At 33.6% G+C, this 25,063-nt stretch overlaps 1 protein-coding gene across 1 annotated transcript in view; it reads left to right on the top strand.

Moving 5' to 3' along the window:
- The window catches only part of LOC143909138 (protein O-mannosyl-transferase Tmtc2-like), a 236,039-nt gene that overhangs the window by 122,597 nt on the left and 88,379 nt on the right, over nt 1-25,063 (top strand). The window lies entirely within an intron of this gene.

Below are 25,063 nucleotides of genomic sequence, written 5' to 3'. Positions count from 1 at the left end.
GAGACATTCAAACTTTCAAAATTGCTCAAGAAGAACTAATGCAATAGAATTCCACAAAAAAACATCAAAGAGTATTTGTATGTTATCCAAGGGTGCCAACCATTTTTTGTTGAGTTATATTGCGTAAGTTCTTCTTGAGCGCCTTTGAGAATTAGAATCACTCGAAACTGCGCCGCTATTCAGTGCAATTCTGTGTATTATTCCGGGAACAATATATAGGTATTATATATTAATATACATATGTATATGATGAGACGTAAGTGTTTCCAGAAATTGTAGCATACTCATACCTCTTTATAGACATGCGCTTTAGCGATGTACCCCCAAATTTGACAAAAATAATTAGGATAGATATAGGGTGAAGAAGGGAGTTTGTATGATTTTACATATACAAGTATGATGTGTAATTTCGCTTAAAACTATTGAATATTCAAATGTATAATAAATTTTCTAGCTATTTTTCTTCTTAGAGAGCATTTGAACACAAGTTATGGAAAACTTATTATCGATTCAAAATTGTCGTTTGATTTTTTTAAATATTGGTATATCTACATTATAAAATTTCTTTTGCAATCATTTTTTCATTGATTGTTAGTATAAGATATGTATGTTATTATTACGCTTTCAAGGTGATATAAATAATTATAAATTTCACAGCAAAAATCTTGAGTATATGTATTTTTATTTTTTTTTGCCTAGTAGATAATATGGCCACGTTTTCTATAAAATCATTATATTTGATTTTTAAAATCTTTTTATCGTTCAAAATACATTTAAATACAGACTGGATGGAGCTATCAGCCTGACATACATATGTAAATGATAAAATAATGATTTTAATATCACGTTTGAATGGTTGATTATTAAGAAAATAAATATTATGCATTATGCAATTTTTTTTAAATTGTAAACAAATCAAAACCCGTTTCATATCTCTTTCTAAGTCGGTATCTGTTCATCTGTCCCATTTTTATTTAGAAATGCAATTTACTCTTCATAAATGAGGTTCATATAAATCACCATACATCTTGGGTCTATTTTGATAACGGCTGATACAGCATTTATTATCTCTTTTACAAATTATTTTTCTTGTTAATATTTATAAGATTTATCTTATTATAAAGTTAGTGTTAAAAGCAAAATCGACAATATCTATAATATAAACATTCCTATGATTTTATTTTAAAGACTCAACGAACTATTCAAATGGATTTAATTATATCGAAAAAATATTAAAAATTTTGATTTTTTCTTTATTATAATTATTGTGCTTTAGCGAAAATGACAGATTTTTTACAGTTGTGAAAATGGTGAGCTATGTATTATAGTTTCATTATTTTATATGTACATACAATACTACATCAATGAAAATTGATTGGATTTTTCTATTGTCGTATAGCATTCAAAAAAATATGTAGATACATATGAAATATGTAAATATGAAATTTGACACGTCAGCTGTCAAACGCAGCCCCTTAGAGGGTCCACTGTTAAATAGAAATGAGAGTCGTAATTCGCGCAATAATTCAATTAATTATCGCTCACCGGAAGGAGTTTTCGTTTCATAAGAGGATGGTGGAAAACAACTTTTCTCCCAGAATTGGCTTCAACGGCGCTTTCTGGTGAGAATTGGGAGTGGGAAGAAGGGGAGAGACTTCCTTATTTCATTACCCTCAGACCTTCGTCGGGTAAAGCTAACGGAAAATCACCTATGTACGGAGCGAACATAACTTAAACACGGAGCTAAATTAGTTTTATGAAACTTTTGCCTTCGGCTTACGTTTACGCCACGCCACGCTGTAACGCGCGCGAAATTTCCTCTGTGGCACAGCGACAATTATTACACTATTATTCAATATATTATACTTACATATGTGTGTACGCCCATATATGTACATATTTTTATATATTTTTTAACTTATATACTGCTGGGGAAGTATTGTGAAATTGGCTATTGTGAATTATTCATAAGATCCCGTGAAAGCGTTCCCCGAATCGCGTCGTAGTCGCGTGCGACCACCTCTCTCTCTCGTCCCACCGGTCCGGTCCATTCGGGACTGTTTTGGGGGTGGGTGGGAGGGGAGGGAGAAGTCATAAATCCGAGTGGAAAAACTCACATTGCCCGTTTGGCAACGAACAAATCTCTGTTTAAACTTGAGCAAGATTATGAGTTCAACAAGTAAATTTGACGTTTTCATTTTGCCCGGCAAATTCTCGCTCGTTTGTTATATTGCCTCGTGTTCTCCGCAGACACAAAGCCGAGAGATAGAGCGCCTGCACATCCGCATGAAATTGCATGCAACTGCAACGTCCCAGATGAACACAATAACAGTCGTATAATATATTCCAATTTTGTATGAAATGCACGCGCGCGATGATCGTTGAATTAACTTTTTTTTTCGCAAAGGGTTAAAATTTTGTATGTTTGTATGCATACATATATACGACTAGCACGTTCTCACTGTGAAAGTGTCGAGATGAAAAACAAGCCGTGTATAATGATAATGATCGTAATGGAAATATATATTTAGAAAATACATAAAAATTGACTGAATAAATATTAAAATATGACTGCGGAAAATATTTTCTCGCCTTGTGTTAACATTTATTTATTGTTCATTTTAATTGAATTTTTTGTTTTCTTAGGATTCTTGAAAATATGAAATTTGAAAGACAAAGATATTTTTTAAATTAAATATAAAAAAATAGCTGTTTGTGCTTATAATTGCAAAAACGAAAGGTGTCATTTAGCTGACGGTATCATGTGCTTTAAAAATATTATATTTACATATCTGTTAGTTCACACTTCAACAATTTTGGAATGTATATTTGTGCAACCATTATAGATATTTATTTGCTAGGAATGTATTAACCAAATCGGCTGTTTTTTATTACACTGTTGTCAATTTTACCTAACTAAATGGTTGATACGATTTCAATGTAAAATTGGTTGGGTACCCATCTTTTATTCTCACAAATTCAGTTCGCCTGTATTTGCTGAAAAATATTATTTGGTTTGTTTGTGATTTGTACATATTATTCAACGTGATTTCTAATGTGAAATTAGTCGGGAATTGAAATAAAAAAATTATTCATACGTACAGTATACAGTATATAATTTTTAAATAATTTATCTTATTTTACAATATACAATGTTTTATATTTTTTTCATTCCCTAGTAATGTGAAGAAACATCTATTGTAAAGTTTTTTCAATGTAAAATTATTTCATTTATATTATTTGATTAATTAAAAAAAAAGCAAGAACAGAGCTTAAATTAAAAAAAAGCCTTCGAAAATTGGTAAAATTTATTATTTTCACAAATTTAAATGGCAGTGCCAAAATTTTTATTTTATTTTTTACGAATTTCTCTTGATACAGAACGTCTTTTCCAACTTAAACCGTTTCAAATACCAAAATTCGCTGTATTTGATGTACCCTAATGTATACGTACACGTTTGTCTAGCCATAGTGGCATAATGTTAAAGCCTCTTACTGTTAAAGATAGAATTTATATACATCCGAATCGCATTATGTTAAGAGCAATGTGTAAGTATATAGATGTGTATAGCAGCTTTTTACATCGTTATTATTAAATAGTGACTATAATTTTAAAAGGATTCGTGCAAGTGTCACGTAAAAAATTGAATATTTTTGATTTGTTACCCAGTTTGGCACAAAAACATAATGAAAAGTGACACATCGCCGGGGGTGTGGTGTATGTAAGCAGAAAATTGATAGCGTAATATTACGCTCCCAACACACAATGTGCATAGATATTACAGATACATGTGTGTACTACACAATATGTATGTATTTCTTGTACACACACACACACATACACACAAACGTAGCATAGTAGTCACGTAATAAATTATTTCTTGCACGTTTCAAAGAACTGAAACTTCAGCAAAAGGGGTGCAGCGGCGCACATGTGTATTTCCGTTTCCATTCTTACATGAGGATATTTCAATTTTCGGAAAACTACCACGCTCTGCATTGCGAATCATTTCACACTGTACCAGATTCCGTTCTGTTTTGCGACCGTTTGCGAAAATATTCGCGGCATTTTTAAAAGGAAACGGATAGCAATTTGGCGATTTTGTATTCATTTGGCGGCTACGCTTAGGAAACAGATCTATAAAGCTCGGTACACGGACGCGCGCCATGAATGATAAAGAAGATAGCTTTCTGTCTAATTCTATCATTTCTCATTCTGGCCTTGTTTCGTATTCATTTTTTACCCAGCTTCGGGTAAACATGTGAACTCGTCGGGGGAAATGTATATGAAAAGTTTTCGAAAGCGGAACGGAAAAGTAAGATAAATGCTTATCAACTCCGTGAAGCACATCTAAAAAGTGCTTTCCCTCTTCGTTCGCGGTTGTGCGTTTGCGAAAATAAGCTCGCATACACATTCGCACGTGTACGTATATTTCTTCGATGTTTGTCAATTTTTTACATCCCACCTACGGCCTACGTATGTGTGTATGTATGTGTAATACGCACATATGTATGCACTTAAATACATACCCGTGTCATGGAAGAAACATTTAGAGTATTCAGCATTCAAAGACAACATCGTATTTTTATGAGTGCTTTAAATATAATATGTACATTTGTGTAAACAATGAGGTATGTATTTAAAATTTGTCAATGTATGTATATATGTACCTACATATGTATATTGTGTTTTGGAAATATAAATATATAAATTAAAAAGTCTATGAATATGAAATTGAGATGAAGTCATTCGTTGGGCTTCAAAATATGTTCTAGAAGTATCGTCTAATTGAAGTTATAAATTTTTATTGCAAAGCGTGAGCGATAACGAAGCGTTCGCTTGGAAAGAGAGTATGTCTTCATCATTAAGCGTTCGGTGATTTCACGAGGAAAATTTTTTCCTGAAGTTCTTTATGTTTTTATTTGTCGCGCTCGTTTCTCCTCATTATGCCATTTCTGCTCTCGAAGCACCCACGTACATAGATAAACAAAAATATAGGTACATAGACGTGAGTGTATGTATGTGTGTATAAATAAATGTAAGGAAAACGGAAAAATAATGAGAGGACCAATTTTCGCCTTTGATAGCGACAAAAGCCGACGAAAATTTGTCGTCTCGGCAAATTTGTACGATTTTTTTACGATCTCGTTTGTAAAATAATGGTGTGTAAACTTATGCAGATTCGGCACTTTATTTCCGAGTATTTATTTTCATTTCTCTTGTAACTGTCGCTGTAAAAACAACTTTTCATTTTTGAAAAAAAAATCCCAAGTAATCAATATGTATTGAGTTTGTTTCCGTTTTGTCAGATAAAACTAAAAAAATCCCAAAAATCAAACCCTTCCAAAGATAAATAATTTTTGTATTTAGATCTTGTTTGATTATAATTAATAGAGATTTATATAATTTGACATTGTATATATGTACATACATACATATGTATTGTGATTATTAAACTCGTGAAAAGCTCATATCCAGAAATGTATACACTGAGAATTAATGAAATGCTCATTATCATTTGTAGTAGTGCTTTTAAAATTGAATCAGGCATTTATTTTTTTTAAATTGAAATATAATGAAAAAGCTATGATATATTAGTTTTATATATTTTACAAAATGTATGTCTCATCATCATCATTTACAGCTGTTCACCATACTCCAAGGGTAACCAGCTTTTTTGGGGTTCGGTGCTACGTTTCATCTAAATTTTCATGGCGATCGATTTTTTTGTTGTTGTTTTTTTTTAGTATTCAAAAGTTGAAAATATTCATTTTAATGGGCAAAATAACGTTGAATAACTGCAGAATTTATAAATATAAAATAAACGTCTTTTAAGTATCAGCTTTTTACAAACCTCCTTTACGTTTTTTTGATATTTCAATTTAGTGTAGTTTTGTAATTCAATCAACTGTAATTCTAAATTTCCCACATCCATCGGAAAAATCATTGCAATGGTTGTTGCTTGGAATTTTGACATTATTTTCATTCATATTCAGAAGTTCATATTATAAAAAACTGCCAATTAAAAGCCAGCAAACTTTCTGTTAAATTGATCCAATATTTCTCATTTTAAAACCATTTATTGTTTTCAAGATAGGTTGCACTATTATGCTTTTTCTCAATTAAAAATTTTGTTATTTCAGGTAAAAACTATCTAAATCTCACAAAAACATATCTTTTGCTCAACACCATACATTGTAAATCAGCAAATCTTTATTTTAAATAAATAAATGAATTTGTTCTCTGAAGCCCTTTACATCTAATAGAATTTTCTTTATTTTTTATTTTAAAATTTGGAAATCATATTTATTTTAAAAATCGTAATATTGTGATCGACCAAATATCGCTTCGCGGCCGACTGGTTGGGAACCCTTGCCATTCACTGCTGGATGAAGGCCTGTCCAATACGCTTCTATTTGTCTCTGTTTTGTCCAACTCTCATCCATTTTAATCCACACATTTTTCTAATTTTGTCTACTCATCTTCCTTACAGCCGGGTACCAATCCAGCGCTTCCTTTCCTCCTTTCGTCCATTCTTCTCCTTAATCCGCCCATTACCATTTCAATCTCTTCACACTCTCCACTGTATCCACATCCCTTGTCATACTTCTCACCCACGTATTCCGTTTACTATCTTCCCTCTTTATGACCAGCATATACCGTTCCATACTTCTTCGAGTGCATTGGACTTTGTGTAATATATTGGCGTTCAATGTCCAAGTTATCACATCCACACGTCTCACTGGCAAAACATTGATCGAAGTTCTTTTTCCTCGGGTAAAGTGGCATTTTTTGATTAATGTGTAGTTAAATTTTAAGTATCATATATATATGGGTATATGTAGTGTGATTTCTCTTAATTGATTAACTTCATACATTGGTAAGGAAATACGAACGAAATCATAGCGTTAACGTTTGATAAAGTGGCCCTATAAGTGGAGTCGTAAATAGAAGTAACAGTCGGGAAATGATCTATTTTTTTCTCTAATAAAGAAATATGCGTTGTATAAATGTTGGAGAAAGCTCCTCTCCCCCTTTCCATAAGTCCCGCAAGGCCCCTCTTCTACTGCCAGCAACTAAAGATGAAACTTTCTGACGTCTCTTCCGACTCGTGATGAAGTCCCGGGGGATTCCCTCAGCTTAAGATGATGTATGCTCTCTACCCGCGATCACTGTATCACATTTTTTCCATTTCCCTTTCGCATGACCGGATCTCTCGTATACATACATACATATGTATGTACATCCATACGAACGTACTACATATATCGATTTTAGTATATTATACATATGGTTTTCATCAATCAATTATGAAGAGTGTCTCAAAGTTATATATCAGACGCGTTGCGAAATAAACTCAATTATTTCGTCACTTCAATCGTTTGGGTGGGGGGGGGGGGGAGACTTCAGACGTTTAGACGAGTTTGACGTCAGTTGCCGGTCCCGTGACATTTCAGTTGATTTGAATTGATTTTGCTGCTAAACTTGATAATGTTGCGGTGAACTTCTTCCGAAGGTCTGGACCCACGAGGGTTCCTCTCCCGCCAACACCACCCACCCCGAAACTCTCATCCTACCCTTGTTTATTCTGAAAAATGTTCACGCTGAATTATGATTTATATCCGGGGACGGATCGTGATTTATAACGACAATTTCGCAAGCTTCCCGCTAAAAACAAAATAACACTGGCTAATATAGTAGAATACTCTTTCGTCATACGTGTATTATACATATGTATGTACATACATATCATACATGCAAAGTTCGTTTTAATTAAACTCACCACAAAATCGTAATTTGTCATGAATTTTATATACATAGAACTAATATTAATGGCTGATCTGCATATATTTTATGCTGTAATGTGTGCCATCAATTTTGTTGCTTTTGTAGAATGGGGGAAAGATGGTGTTTGGCCGAGGACCAAGTGCGTCTACGAACACCTATTTTATCATTTTCGTTCGTGAGATCTAATTGCCATAAATCCCATTCAACGGAACGATTTTACATTTTCATTATTCACAAGATGAACCATTTAATTGCACAAAATGCTAGCCAGAAAATTACTCATGTACATACATATGTACAATTCATTTAATCCACCGATTCTAAAGGCTTTTAGATAATTAAATATACTTAAATATTTATTTATTAAAAACAAAAACAGTACTACTATATTTTTTCAAAACATTGACACCAAAAAAAATTCCACATATTTATTTATTTATTCATTAAATATAAGCCCCGATCATAGGTGGCACTACAGGTTGCTCAAGGCGACATCTATGACCAAACTTGTGTACCTAAGTACTAAATACCATAACTACCCACAATGATTAGAAACAAAATATGTATGAGTTGAAAACAATGTGCGACAACCCTTGCCATTCAACTCTTCCACTGCGGAAGCCGCTATAGCTGCTCCGTTATATTTAGATATTCCTCTTCCCAATTCATCGAGCAAAACTAAAGGGTTGATGGCAGTGCGCCTTAATATTGCTGCTGCTTCAATGAATTTAACAAGGAAGGTCGAATGTCCCGGCATTACATCGTTATCGTCATCGCCTGTCTTGCAAAAATGTTGAGATATTTGATGCAAATTTACAATTGCGAAACGCTTAAGATTTTATTCAAACAATTGAATTAATCTTTCACTATCACTTATTTTCAATACAATAATAATATATATATATATATATATATATATATATATATATATATATATATATATATATATATACATATATATATATATAAACGGACACGATGTGTTTGTATGTATGTATGTGGCGGACGCGTGGACAAGTATGGAGATTTAAAAAAAACAAATTTTAGACTGCGAGGAGTATATGTTATGCATAGGGATGTGGCGTGACGACCGTAGAGGAGACGTGGGGAAGTGGGGTAGTGAGAAAGTGGGGAGTGTGGATCGTCTGACATGTGCTCCTGATATTGAGCACACCTGACTTGGAACGGGTGGCGTCAGCGTCAATACAAAATATAACATTTTATTTTATTTTATTCGCGTATCAATTCCTTTCCTATGATATTATTTAAAGATGAAAATCTTTCACATTATGTTTTATTATTATATATGTGCTTAAATTCGTTTTAATTATTATGATAATAGCTTTATGTTTTTGAAAATAGTTAGTACTATTCAAATAATTGTTTTCGAATGTTCTTCTGAGATAGTATCAAATATATCTCGCGAAACGTGTAATAAAAAAAATAAAAAAAGACCGTACGACCGGCTTACGCACACGTCGTGACTGCTTTAACCCATTAAGCCTCATTTTCCTTTGTGGAAAGCGCCGTCGTAGGGATGGGGTTAGTAATATAGCGGGAAACATATGGTTACGTTTTCGTCAACATTTCTGCAGCAGATGGCTATCGCTTATAACAAAGTTAAAGCCATACTTTGTCGTTAATAGCCACTCGAGGCTCGGGCCTTACCCCCCACAACAAATGGCGACTCGTGATATAATACAATATAAATTTATGATTGTTGCACACAAAGAATGTGGAAATATTATATACACATGTGCTCGCGTATATGCGTTATTACAGTGCATACGTATGTACTTGCCGTGTGGAGGTCGATCGCACTCTCATAGATTTATTTCTTAAAGTTTCAAAAGCCATTTAACACCACATTGCCCCCTAATCTAATCCATCCATCGGAAAATTGATGTTTTATGTGGTCTCTCCAACCCCTCCTTTGGGATATGTTTCATCGGTTCTTTTGTCCATTTGATATCTTTCCGGATACTTTCGTCTATCGCATATGTTGTTTGTTCGGACAATCGTCGACTTCTAGATTACGTATTATATTTCATTACGAAATTCCTTATTGAACTGAATCGGTTAAGTTATTGTTGATGTTTGTGTATTTGATATATTGTTTTTTTTGTATTAAATATAGATGGTTTGAATAACTCTTCCGTGTATTAAGAAATATTATATAGTATATGAATTTTACAGGCTGAGAATTTTCTTTGTTTAGTCACGGCTGGCTTAGCAAAATAATTTAAATAAACGACTCTAGACTTGAAAATACACAGAGCAGCTGAAAACGAAGATAAATTATTTAATATGGCGACTTAAGACCTCGTCTACTCTACGGGATACGTAATTAGTCTGTCTAGCGACGGCACACTGCGATACGGTCCTTCGTTGTGCATTTTCAGTCGGAACCCTGAAAATTAAGCCAAGTAGACATTTAGTGTGTTTTTATTTTTTGTCTCTTCTGAACGTTCACGTTCGAAACATCTGTGTCCTTTCGCATTTTGTCGTTTTTCCGGGACGTATTTTTGTGTGTCATCTTTTTTTATTTTATTTTGGTGTTCAAACTTCACGTTTTGTTTCAAAGTAATTTAGCGAAAAGTTGCGGCTTGTACGTGGAGAAGAAATCCCATGGGCATTCTGCTCGAACGGTTCAGGGTCCAAGTTTTCTCCTCCTTTGAAGAAAGTTCCTTGATCAGTGGATCCAGTCACTTGCCCTTTTTCGGTCTATATAATAATCCAGCAGCTGGTTTTTTTTCCATTTCAATGATTTAAGTTTGTTGGATTCTCTGTCAGAAGTTATATTTAATGAAAACACGTCAACTTGGTTTGCCTAAAGTCGGGATTAAATTTTTTGTTGATTATGTGTTTAATTATTTTTATATGTGAATTTGTAAACTTTGTACCATGTGAATATTGTACATTAAAATGTGTAAACAAAAAGTACACTGCTCTACTCGTACCTTTATTATGTAAACAACGCGGAGGATCCCTTTATTTTCCGACGAGAAACTTCTGCCTTTCAGTTATATTTTACACCCGATATAAATTCAGGATCCCATTCCACTTTCTTGGCAAGAACGAGGAAAATAAAGGAGCTCGAGGGGTGAAAAGGAGCCCGGATAGCCGGTCTGCGATGTGAAATTTATAGGAAATAAAATGGACATCGCATTTTTCCACAGCGTCCCAATGACCGTCGCACCATTTTCCTACTTCATAAAACTCTCCTAAACACCGATTCAATATTTGATTAAAGTCTAACTTTTCCAATATGTCGCGTGTGAATAGTTTTCCGACAAAGCCTACATCAAATGCAATCAAAAATTTTTCAACCGAAAAAGCCTCTTGTTTTTCACCGAATCCGTTGCGCAACAGTTCATTTCTGCTAAAAATTTATTGTACAAATCTTTTTCATTTATGCACATATACACATACATACATACATTCATTTACTATAGAATCACGATAGATATTTATGTACGTAGCATTATTTTTAATTAAGTTTATTTCACATATTATATTGTGTACACTCGTTCAATATAAGTCGTAAAACCAAGTTTCTAGGTGGCGGTCATAAATTTCCATCTCAGGCATTTTATATTGTCGCGCTCGACACAGACCTGTGTACAGCGCACTGGTATCAATTTAAAATAAAATTAAGCAGACCATGGAGGTTTTACCACTTGCCGTTTATTTATAGCATCCAAACCATGACGTATAAGAGCATCAATGTTGCGGAATTCTTCTGAAGCATCACTCTATGGCTAAACGAACAAAGATCGAAAATCGAAAGATCTTAAGTCGAAAGATAAAAAAAAGGGTGCATGGTAAACGGTATATACTCACTTAATTTGCGTGGGCAGGATACAACAGGAACAAGAGGAACAGGCTTTTCCTCCCGGCAATACGGGAGGAAAAGCCTGTTCCTCTTGTTCCTGTTGTATCCTGCTCGCGCAAATTAAGTGAGTATGTACCGTTTACCATGCACCCTTTTTTTTATCTTTCGACTTGAGATTTTTCGATTTTCGATCTTTGCCTTCCGATATTTGCGTTTTCGGGCGTTTCGCATTCGGGCCCGTGAGGTAGACCCGTATAGGTATAACCGAAACTAGTATATATTTTTTTAAAATACATCTCATAGCTGTATTTTCAAATTTTTGTAGTCTATTTTTAATTGTTAATTTACTATATTTAATATGGTACCGCAATACATAAAATGTGGTCTGACAATAATTACATTATATGTATATTAAAATTTTATATGACTTGATAATATTTTTCTTAATCTACATATATAATAACTTTTACTTTCTTAACTGATTTTTTTTATAATAAATTCACCATGTTAATTAAAGTCTAACCTATCATATAATATAATACCCAGGTATTTGAATTGGCAAACTCTGATAGGAAAATATCGATTTGGAGTCACAAGTCTGTCCTGCAGCATTACAGATAATTCTCAGAATAGATTATTTTCAATCAAAGTCAACCCATGGGATCGAACCCGCCAGCCTGTTGGTGATTAGAATTAACGCAACCACTAAGCTATGCTGGATTTTTGCTATCGGTTTATTTTTTATTTATTTTTCGTTTTTTTTGTGTGTGGGATTCTCGTGGGAGCAATATTGGATACTCTTGTGAGGAATATTCATAGAATCGTCATACATGCATACATATGTAATTGCTATCTGAGAGTTTTAATCTCAAATTTATTGTGATTTATGAATGCGGCGTATTTTTCTGTCGCAGCTACTGCGTACCCTCGGGAACGGACGTAGTTCTACAACAAAATGGTCTTATTACTAAGAGTAATTAGTAAAGTACATCTCGAATGACGCCGAGTCACATTAGTTCTACGCGTTTCACTAATTTTCTGCAAACAGTCGCTTAGGCGAGTTCTAATTTGAGTCATTCGCTGCCACAAAGTAGCCGCAAATGAAAGCTTCTTTGGTGACCGGAGCTTTTTATGGGCAGACACGCGCGCTGCGAAAGCTCCCGAGAAATATATTATTCTGCGGCAAATTTACATAGCCGTAAAGTTGTCCCGGCGTCGTCCCGTGTCAAAAGCGCCGCGACGCCGTAAAAGCACATCGCACGTGTAATCTCAGAGGCACACATGTACCGAACTTTGAGTTTTGAGTACCCAAGCCAAGTTCACCCCTGGCCTACGGGGGTGGCGATGAAAATTGGACTTGCATCTATGTATCTACCACATACTCGGACGGTGGCATCTTAATGCATAATTAAGCTGAATGCTTTACACGAATTGCGACTTAATGTTTGTGTTCGACAACATTTATGTTAAATTTAATATGGGTATATGAATTATATCTATGAAGTATCAATAGTTACTCAACTTTTATTCTGTATCGACCCTCACGCTTTATTTGAATGTATTTAAAAATATAATAATCTATTTGCGAAGTGAAATTATACATACATGAAAAAATGTGACAGCTGATTTTTTTTTTATTTTAATTATATTTTACCATGATGTCAATACGGTTTCTACCTCTGAGCGATACCTATGATATTGAACTTGTACATAATATACAAAATTATAGATTATAAATTTGAAATCATGTTCAAATAGTGGGTAGGATGGTTTTGCCAATTAGATGAGGAACCGTTTCAACAATAAAATCAGATAAATTATCTTCAATAGAGGTTAGCCCAGGGTTTGAACTTAATAACCTTTCAGCATTAATTTAACCACCGAGCTATACTGCTGGCTATATATGATTATAAATGTTCCACCATGTACAATATGAAGATGCGAATGTGTAAAATGAATGGTTTTACTATAAGTCAGCTATCATCGCGTCGATGAGAGCCAATTCTGATGAAATTTGAATATGATTTCATTAATGATTAAATTCTTCTGGCGCTATGTTGAAAACATTTTTTTTTCTTTAATTGGAACTAACCATCGTATATCGGTAAAATGTCTTAGCGATTTGAAGAAGTGTTGCAAAATCAGCTCAAAAATATTGCACCACGGATTCACGGTATGTTTTTAATTTATGTTTTATGGAGAGTTCTTTAAAGGCTCATTTTCTACTTACAAATGTACTTATTAGCTTAGTATTTCAATTGAAATTCAGAGTGCGACATCCAAGACATCAACAATTGTTTATATTGAATAGAAAATAGTACGACTTTATTCTCAATACAACTAGCATCGCTTAAAGCTTTTGCTAAAAAAACAAAAAAAGAAACCGTTTTATTACAAAGTTGTTTTTCGTATTTGTTATTAATCAATGTTTATTATTTCATACAAAAGTACTCTTTTATTTGTGGTATTTAAATATAATTGCTGAAATTAATTATACATAATTAGATTAATTGTACTTAAATGCTATGATTGGATTTTGATCACTGTTTAATATACTTTATATTATACAATATTGAAGTATTCTAAAATTATAGAGTACGGTTGAGGTGTATTATTTGTTTTCAGAGAGCATCAAAAACTTTGTATAAAAATATTTATATTGTGCAGATACGTATATGTATGTACATATGTATGTATATAATAAACGGTCGTATTGTGAAAAATTGTTCAAACCAATTAGGCGATACTGCCGAGATAATCTTGACTAAGCACTAATTATACCACACCCCCGTAGGTAATATCTCCATTCCGTGTAATAGTTAGTGTGCAATAAATATCCTATATATTAGGTAATTAGTATGTGGTCTTGTAACGGTGATTACACCGTACAAATTTATGCTTACGAATACACACATACACTCAAAAGCACTTAATTAAACCGTGTATTATTAATAAGGCGACTGTTCATAATACATGAACGCCGATGTGAAAATTTTACCACGCGTTCAAATTTGATTGTTTCATTATTTAATGCAACCGCGTCGGAGTTCCCTAAAGCGCAATACCTGTTTTAACAATTTACACAATTTAAACTGTGAAGACAGAACCAAGGCGAGGATCTAACTATCGCTGCTACATTGTATGTAGCAAGGCCTTTGTTGAATTTCAGCACTTACCCTTCCCGCACCTTCGTTGTGTGTTAGTTAATTCGACGATCAGTCGTCCCGTTTAACTAGTAACGTGTACCCAAAACAACCCCTTTCTCAATTGAAACTAAACAAACCCTTTCGGATCGCTAGTTTGTGTTTGACGTCTCTTGCACTCTCAGTCGAGGGCTTTCATTTTCCGAGGGTCATCTATATGTAGTTTGTGTCAAATTGACATATCCCTCTTGTGGTGTTGTGCGAGTATAAATTTAAGGGACACAAAGATCGATGCGTGAAGGAATTCCAATTGTGATTTTTTTATTTAAATTTCCAAGATATCATCTGTGGTATTAAACAGCAACATCTGTGGTATTACACTTGTACATATATATATATATATATATATAAATTTATAGATTATAAGCTTTTGAAACCATATTAAAATAGTGGTGACAGGGTAGGTAGGATGGTTTTTGCCAATTTGATCGAGGAACCATATCAACAATGAAATCAGATAAATTGTTAAACTCTAATAGAAAACGATCGACTCGGAATCACATACATATATCCAAGTCTGACTAGTAGCACTTACAGTTTGTACTCGGAATAAATTCTTTTCAAACGAGGTCAGCTCACGGGATCGAACCCGGCGACCTCTCGGTGCTTAGCATTAACGCAATCACCAAGCTATGCTGCTGGCATGTGATGAACCATATGTGTACGTAAATAGCTCAGTGGTTAGTTTATATCGTTAGAAGTCCCGGGTTTCGCTATTCAGACTCGGTCATGGTATTCAATATCATTCATATGATACTAATGTATTACCAGTATCTATAATTATCATTATATTGCTTTTACGGTCGTAAAATATGACTAAAAGATAACCCATCTACTTTTTTTTTCACTAACTTATATTTGAAAAAAATATATAATGACTATAATTTCATTAAACAAACGATGTGTCTGATATGTTTAGTGATTATCTCAAAATATTCATGTTTTTAAACCATGATAAAGTGATTATATAATGATACAAATCAGTCATAATTTCACGGTTGAATTTTCTTACCACTCAGAACGTCAGCTACTGATACTTCGTTTATAGATATCTAAGTAAAAAAGCTGACACATACGTCGATCTCTATGTGTTTGTCACGCGCGAGAGCGCAATTCTAGAGAAATGTAATGGAAAAGCTTTCGTGCTGTTGATTTTATTACTTCCGTGAGACGCCCCGGGCGGCTGTGATATGATTGACGCGCAAAATAAAAAGAAAATGGCCTGTCGAAGTTTAATTTCTCGTCGTGCCGTGTTTTGCGCAAAACGTTGGCACGAGCAGGTTCAATATTGACAGATTCGCCTGCGCGCAACCCTTGTCAAATTACCGGGAAATTTTTCGCCCCCGGAACCCGGAGATGACATCCGCCAATAAGAGAACGCACACGCAAGAACAAAAGCCGGAAAATTCTCAATAAAATCATCGCCACTTATGTACATGTGTGTATATTATACATACATATATACATGCAAACATACATAAAATGAACATACGACTAAAGAACGCATGAGTTTTTATGTGTGCTTGCTTTTTTACAATTTCCTCTGAATTATACTATTATTTATATTATTTAACCGTCTTGATTATTCAACTGAAATTTAGTTTTTTTTTATTTGCCACAAAGTTTAGCATCATTGCCTGAATATTTGGAAGTTTTTTTTTTCGGAAAGAACGATTATGAATTTTAATTACCGTTTCACGAATAAATACCAAACAAAATTATAAGCTACAAACAAAAAATTTCGTCATCATAAAGAATTTTAATTGAAAAATATTGAATTTTTAATTTCTACTCATCGTTCACTTTTTTCACATGTATGTAAGAGAAAATTCACTGTTCAGTATTCATTGTATTTCAATATTCAATATGTTTTCATCTACTTTGACGAAGTGTAAAGATTCGAATGTTTGCGTAATGAACCATTGATCCATTTTGTGTTGAAATATTGTTTGCATTACTTTCAATATGGCACCACTTTCGTTAGTACGGGTGTAGGTATTTGTCACTATGACGTCACGTCATACGTGATTATTTCCACATTGGCCACAAAAAACCGGTTCTGCTTGATACGTTTTGTGACATGTATGTATATAATGAATAGATCGTGACATGTATTATATACAATGAATACATCATGTCGGTTACTGCTGTTTCGGTACGTCACTGTTACACTACGGAACATACATACATACATATGAATGTGTCCATACAAAATTTATTAAATATTTACATACTGCTTTTTACGTGTAGTTGCTGGATTGAGCTGTACTGGTATAAAATAACCTTAACCCATTTGAACCCACGCGGTCAGTTATGAACTTACACGATGTATGCCAGCGCGGTCATTCACGGCATTTTACAATTTTGCGTCGTAAAATAAAGGGATCACTCAGGCCGGCCGTAAAACCTTTCGTTACGCTTGGTTAGGTGTTGGTGATGAATTTTAAGAAAGTCACACGAAATTAAATCAGTTCCTTTTGGAGTTTTGAGGGAATAAAATCGAGCGCTTTTCGACTTGCAGATATGTCGAAGAGAAAACATACGTAAGTTTTTTATTTTTACATATTTTTTATTTATCTTTATGTTTCTAATACAGTAGGACTTATTGTATAATATGCATAAGAGAAATTGCGTTTATATATCTCATATTCCTGAAAAAAAAAATCAAAAGTCGACGGAGTCGTATATGACTCCTTGGGATAATGACACATATTTTTTTCCAGAGAATGCAATTTTACTACTGCAGAGATACGGGAAGAAATTGATAATTGGGACGAGTCTCAACTTCCGGATTCCACATACATACATATTACCACCCCTGGAAACTGATATTCGGTTAAAGAAAAAAGTAGGGTGGAAATCAATCAACCATTTAGTATAAATATGTATAATAAATATATGGGTGGGGTTGATCAAATGGATAACCATATTTCTAACTATAATACATATAAGTATTAGAGGGAAAAAATGGTACATGCCTATTCTGTTTTGGAACATCGATGTAGCTGTGAATAACGCTTGGATTCTAAGCAAAAGTTTTGGTTGTAAATTTGATAAATTAGGATTTATCAGACAGGTAACAGAGACGTTGTGCAAGTGTTGTGGTCAAAAACGAAAACAATTGGTCCCATTCAGACCCGGCAAAGTTAATCAAAATCAAAAGGAAGTTGGAAGACATTTGATATTGGTCAAACAGAAAAGGAGAAATTGTGGACACTGTAAAAATAAAACGTTTTCCGCCTGTGATAACTGTGAAATTCCATTGCATGACAAATGTTTTGTACCGTATCATAATAATTAATTATTTTGTCTTCATGTATTTTGTTTTTACGACTTTTGAGCCCAAAATCTCGTTTATGACATTTCTTCTTTTAAAAGGGTGCACCCTATTTTTTGTTGACGATGTGTATATGTCACAATATATGTACCTACGTGTGTTTTGTTATGCGATTTAAAAATATCATTTCATCGAAGAGATGCGTGTTTGTTATTTTTAAAATTAATTTTATAAATTTCTTAACAATAAAATTACAAATAACCAGTGAGAAAGTATTATAACTGATTATGTGACTCCATTGTGATTTTTGTTTTATTTTAAAAAACATGTTTCATTAGCCCCAAAGGTCATTCACGACACCACCTTGAAAAAAATGAAAAATGTTGAAAAATCAATTAATTATCCATCCCTATCCTATAAAAAATATTTCCCATGAAATAACTCAAAGATTTTGGAAAATAAACGAAAAAATAGTCCTGGGCACATGGGACATGTGTTTTCACGCGAGCTCTGGGTTCAAATGGGCTAAGTTGTAAATATAAATTAATGTTTTAGTGTGATTTAGTTATTTCCAGCGAATAAACATGATTGTATTGTATTGACTAAAGTCAATTTGAATGCAATTTTCGCCTAGCGCATTTTTCTCTAAGCACAAACCATCAAACGCAAGTTCGCAAGCATACATATATATAAATAATGAAATATAAAAAGAAATGAAATCGACGGGAATAATCGAAGATGTCAGTGCCGCAGACAGCGGCATTGATTTAGAATTCATTTATTTTCATTTCAGCCGTCGGATCTGGCGCACACGCGAATCTCCTCTACCCTCGTTTTTCCTCCGGTCGAAATGGATTGCTTTTCAGCAACTACCCGCCGAGCACTTATTACACGCGAAACGCCCGAAAATAATGAGATTTTCAATTTGGAAGTCGACCTTTAGGACGTCTCCCATTGTCAACGGACCGCTTGATTAATGCCTTCCCCCGCTAGCATGCAAATCCGATCCAAAAATCACGCGTATCGATTTGACCCTCGCGTGTTGGAGCCGTGGGTGAAAAACGACCCACGAAAATATATATCAAAGTCCAAATCGCGACATTTCATTGACACTGCAATTTTCGACGTGAAAAAAATATAAAGTAAAAGCTCAACATTAATTACATATTTATTTGCGCTAAAAGTATTAAAGGGGGGTGGGGGGGGGGAAATCTCGATTCGTGTAGTATGCAGGTTGTGTAACGAATAAAAAGCGTACAACGGAAAATCGCTGCCATAAATCTTGCTGAGTTAGCGCATATCGCGAACTGAACTGTATATGAAATTTTGCATGTTCAAGGAAAACGAACTTTCAGATTTGTATTTGCAATGAGAATTTACAACGAACGTGACGGCTATTTTTGCGAAATCTAAAAATTTTACTTTTAACTTTATCTATAAACGCAGTTTTAAATTGAATTCCAAAATAATTAGGAATAGATTTTTAGTATGACATATAAAATACTCGACAACATATAAAATAAAGTAAAAACATTCAAAACTTGTCATGAACCCATTGATGGATCCTTCTATACATATGTTACAGTGATTTCATACTAGCTGTGAAGTTTACTTTCTGATACTTCTTCATATTCGTTCTTTTTTTCTTCTACCTCCAATAAAATCTCTTTGATATATTCTTCAGTATATAGATATGTAAATGTTTAATTACCTACATTAGAAGGCAAATTTGATGATGTTAGAGTCCAGTGGTTCTCAGGCGAAATTTTACCGTGGCCGCACAGGTGATAATAGTGGTCCCATGGAAATGTCTGGTGGCCGCACCAAATGTAATCAAATAAATTACAGTTACAAAAAAAGTGGATCAATTTATTCATAAAATAAAAGAAATTTTAACATTTTGGTATCTGTTTATTTAATAATAATGCAAATGTAAATTGCTCAATACTCCTTTCTTCCAATGCAAGCCGCATTGCTGCTTCTAAGTTTGCGTCTGTCAGCTCGTTTCTAAATTTGTTTTTAATAAAGTGCATTACACTGAATGATCTTTACAATTGTTGCCAAATCTTTATATAGGTTTGTTTCATTGTCAACGTATATTTCCGACCAAAATTTTTGAACCGAAATATTATTAAAATGGTTATTAAGTATTTGATCATGACTAATTTCTAATAATGCATATTTTACGTTAACCCAGTTAATTTATCTCAATACTGAAAATGATTTTAATCTATTATAGTACTATGAAATTTTCATTTGTCTTCATAATAAAAGGGGAAGATACAAAAGAAACAGTTTTAAAAATATTCAATTCTTCGAACCTTTCATCAAGTTCCAGATTCAGAGATTTAAGACACTATTATTTTAAGTTTTAATTTTAATTTTGAAGTTGTTTCTGACATCTTACATATCTATGAAATCACTAACAGAATATAAAATTGAAAAATTGTCATTTTCAACTTCTGTCACAAGGCATTTTCTCTATAATTTTAGTTTGTCAATGATGAGCATGGTTTCGATAATATTATTGTTACGTTACTTTTTTGTAGTTTTTAAAATATATTTAGTTTTTTTTAAATATTAGTATTATTTACTATTAAGTCGCTGGTGGCCGCAGTAAAATCCACTAGTGGCCGCATGCGGCACCGTGGCCCCACAATTTTTGCAGTTTTTCTCCATACAATTTCATATGGGAACCGTTTGACTCCTGAATGGAATGTCCTATTTTTCATAAATTAGGCAGTTCTAGGTCTTTTCTTCCGATTGGTGCTCTTATGATCTAGCATCCAAGTTGACACCATGTTTTCAATGTCCTGATTTGTGTATTACGCTTTCATCCACTGAGTTGGTGAATTATACATACATACTTCTACATACTAATGAATAAATGAAGGTATATGTACTTTCACTTGATAATACAGACTTATTGTAATACGTATGTAGTTTTAATATATTTAAAAACTCTGTTAGAATATATATGAAATATTTGCACAAATTAATAGTGGTTTTAATGCGTTGTAAATTGGTTGGTGACATGATTTTATTAAATTTTCAATAAAATATTATGTTATATGTATGTATATAATACGAGTGTAATCATTTTTCTGATGTTTATACATACAGTGTACTATATACATATGTAGTATTGAAAATGAGGTTCTTCGTTGTGCCCAACGGTAGAGTTTTACATACAGGGGAGGATTTGCACATCCAACTGCACAATACTGAAGGGGAAACGGAGTAGAAGTTTATCCTGAAAACTTCTCAGACAGGCTGCGGAAGGCTTTGCGAACAAATCTCGCAATATTTGTTGCCTGCGACCGCCGTGCCCAGTGCCGAGAAAAGGCGCTTAGTTTCCACCGAAGCTTTTCCAGTTCGACGCGAACTTAAATTCAAATCAAAGCCTCCTTGATGAAAACCGTTACTTTTAGATGTTCCAACACTGTTAAGATTTTCTCCAGAAAGCCATATTTAAATCCTAAATGTTCCGACTTGAGTCGACAATTGGTCCTCGGGTGAAAACTTTCCCCTCTCACCGGAAACGAAAAATGATTCAAAAACACGCCGAAAGGCTCAGTCTTGCTAATAATAACAGAACGAAAGGGAAGACGACAAATTTTCAGGCTAAGTCTGGAAAATAATTTCTCAGTTCAAATATTGTTGTGTGTCGCTCGAGTTCACTTCACAATTTCAACTCTCACTTAAACGTTTAATATTATATAACGGCTACCTCGTTGAAGTTCATCACATTTCGTGCAAAATTTTAGCACTATTATTAATGAAAGTTATAAAATAATTAAACAAAAAACAATCGCCTTTTATTAATTGCTCGATGACAAATTATTCTTAATCAATTTGTATACCTCAACTATTGTAATATAATATATTATACAGATTTAAAATTAGATAAGAATTAATTCATGTACATATTATATAAAATACGAAAAAGTTTCATTAGCAAAAGTGACAAGTATCGTGCTTAGGTCGAATTTATTATTCCTATAAATATGTGTTTCCCAAACTTATAACATGTTCTTACCCCTTTAAGGACATATATTTTAGCACCCTACCCCCCAATTTTAACAAAAATAACTGGGATATGGGAGGATATTGTGCAACTATTACATCGTATTGTAGTTTAGCTAAGATTACTTAAAAGTATTCAAATCATTCGAAAGACTTGAATATTCAGAACGAAGTCAGTTCAATTAAAAAAAAACCGTTTGTAATCTGCTACACGAGCTGTTCTTCTTTTGAGTTTAAGAGATTATTTTTCAATATTTTAATACTGAAGATGATTTTTGTCCATTCAAATTAAATTCAGAAAATATGTACGTTTCAAAATGTTTTTGTAAGTTTTCCAAATTTTGATGTAAATCTTCTTTACGGACGGTATAGTAATTTTTTTGTTGTATTTGAAGGTGTAACAAAAGTTTGCAACGATGAAACATCGCAGGAAACTAAAATAGCAACGAAAGCTTTCCTCACCTTGATAACTATCTAAGAAACTTACCTGGTGTATGTATGTATAATTAAGCTTTACTTCCGTTATGTTTACTGTAAAATATGTTTTAAAATATTTTTTTATTTTTCTCGTAGTAAACATAGCTTTTATGTCAAGAAGACGTAAAATAGTCAATACCAATTGGTTTCGCATATGAATGCATTTTCCTCATACCAGCTAGCGTACCTCTTCAAACTTTTGGGTACCACCTGCAGTACGCGAAAGCAGTCGGATAAACACTGCTATGAAGCAATTACATACAGACAATTGATATTCAGAAAAAGATTTTTTGAGTGCTAACTCACCTTATATTATATTATATTTTATAATCAGCGCGTAAGAGTATGCCGAAGGTGGCGAGAGAGAGTATCACGAGGCCGAAGGGCCCACTCCCCCGGGTGTAGTATCCTCCGCAGGAGATGAAGTGAAATGTTATTCAAAACATGATTCAGCCGAACCTATTTCGAAAACGACTCCCCAGAGCCTGGACCGGGGTCTTGTTGTGCCTGCGAACACGGTTCAATCAATAAATGTGCGATTAATCTCGCACACATAACCACCGAACCGAACGCTTCCAATATATCTAACTCGTTCGCGTTGACTGCGGTCCAAATGGCGCTACCACAAAACGCACACGTTCGCACTCATTTATATCTACTTTTGTTTATTATATCATATATAATGCTATAAAAGTCCGTCGTTTTATTTAAAATGGCATTAATTAAATTGAGGGTATTTTGACGGGCGTATCTATCTATCGCTTTACGAGAGCAAAATTGATGTTCGGTGAAATAGAATATAAATATTTGTGTATTTCATTTTTGGTCGTGCGTGCGGGGCTTCCGTTTTATCTTCGTATTCAGAAAGGTTTTCCAATTTGAAATATTCATGAATCGTGACCGCGGACCTCAACTTGTGCACCACTTGTTGCCTCGGGTGCTTTTCATCAATGAATTGAATAATCTTCTGCATAAATAATTTTTTTTCGACGATGTTGTTTTTGTTGTTGTAGGCAGAGCGTTGAATAAAATTTCGGTGCTTTCACAATGAGGAAATAATTCAGGCGAATTATATTCGTACATACACATATACATATGTATGTAAAAATATTAATAATTGCCCGAATACCTAGGATTTTCTTTATTATATATTTTATGTAGCTACCATATCTAGTTAAATTTATTTGTATGAAGCTACAATAAAATGAATTAAAAAAACTTTTCCTTTATTATTATCGATAAAAACAACAAAATTGTAATTGAAATGCGTCTTCATTTTGATATTGAAAGCAAAATAATATTATAACCCTCTAAATTAATTTTATGATTGCATATGAAATGTTTAGAAACTTTTAATATGCAGAAAAACTTATTACAATTTAGAATAACTCAACTTGATATATTGTGTAATACAATCAATATGAATATCGACTATGTAACAGAAGTAGATAGACTGATATAAAATTTCAGTTTACATTTAGGCAAATTTTATTTTCACTAGCTAAATTTATAGAAAAACTTGCGTTACTTACATACATATGTGGTATTTAAAATTTGCTTTAATGTGTTAAAAAAATCTACTAGCCAATGCGCTGAACGCCAAGCTTCCAGTTGTAAATGTTTGTTTTAAGTTAAAATATTACTAAATCTGCGAGGTTAATTATAATAATTAGATATAAAAATCAATATCAAAAAGTATTAAACGTCAATAATATAAAATAAATGCAAGACATGAAAAATAAAGCAATTAAAGCAGAGGCGTAATTCCAAGGCAGTTATCATACTCATTTCCACCTATCTCTTGCATCAGTGAGGCACGTGTTTATAGGGGGCTTCCCGCGAAAATATTTGTTTTTTCTTGATATTGAACAATAATTTTTGTTTTATCATGAAATAATTCGAATCATAAAGGTTTTGATGAGAAAAGCATAAAATACGAAGACCCTGCATTCAGAACATTTGGAGAAATAAAATAAAATATAACGCTTTCCATCAAATTGCGGTGATAATATTTTAGTATATTCAATCGAAAAAGTTCAATATCAATGTATGTATATTGAAATTTTTAGTCCAAAAACTTGGGTTTTATTTTTTAACTTTAATTGTACGTAATTGTTCGTAGAACAATTTATTTGAACTTATGTTGTCGGAAACTGAGCACGACGAAGCTTTTCGACGAATAGAGAGCAAACACGCCGGGGTCGTTTCTCTTTTCGCCAGATTAACCGTAACTCCGGTACATAAATAAGCTGGTGGGTGGGGAATGCTCAGTGTGGGTGGGCAGGCGGGTGGGTGGTACGCGTGATAACACGAGACTACACGGGCGATAGAAAATCCTCGCCAATGCATAATTTAGCAAACAGTCGGCGAATTCCGTGGCGGGCAATAACGGCCGGTCGAAAACCACCCTCAAACAAACCACCACCCTTTGACCCCTACCGCCATCGTCCCCACCT

Source organism: Arctopsyche grandis, chromosome 3 (assembly GCF_051622035.1).
Source record: "Arctopsyche grandis isolate Sample6627 chromosome 3, ASM5162203v2, whole genome shotgun sequence".
NCBI lineage: Eukaryota > Metazoa > Arthropoda > Insecta > Trichoptera > Hydropsychidae > Arctopsyche > Arctopsyche grandis.
The sequence above is the reverse complement of the archived record's forward strand: the minus strand, read 5'-3'. Positions and strand labels throughout refer to the sequence as shown.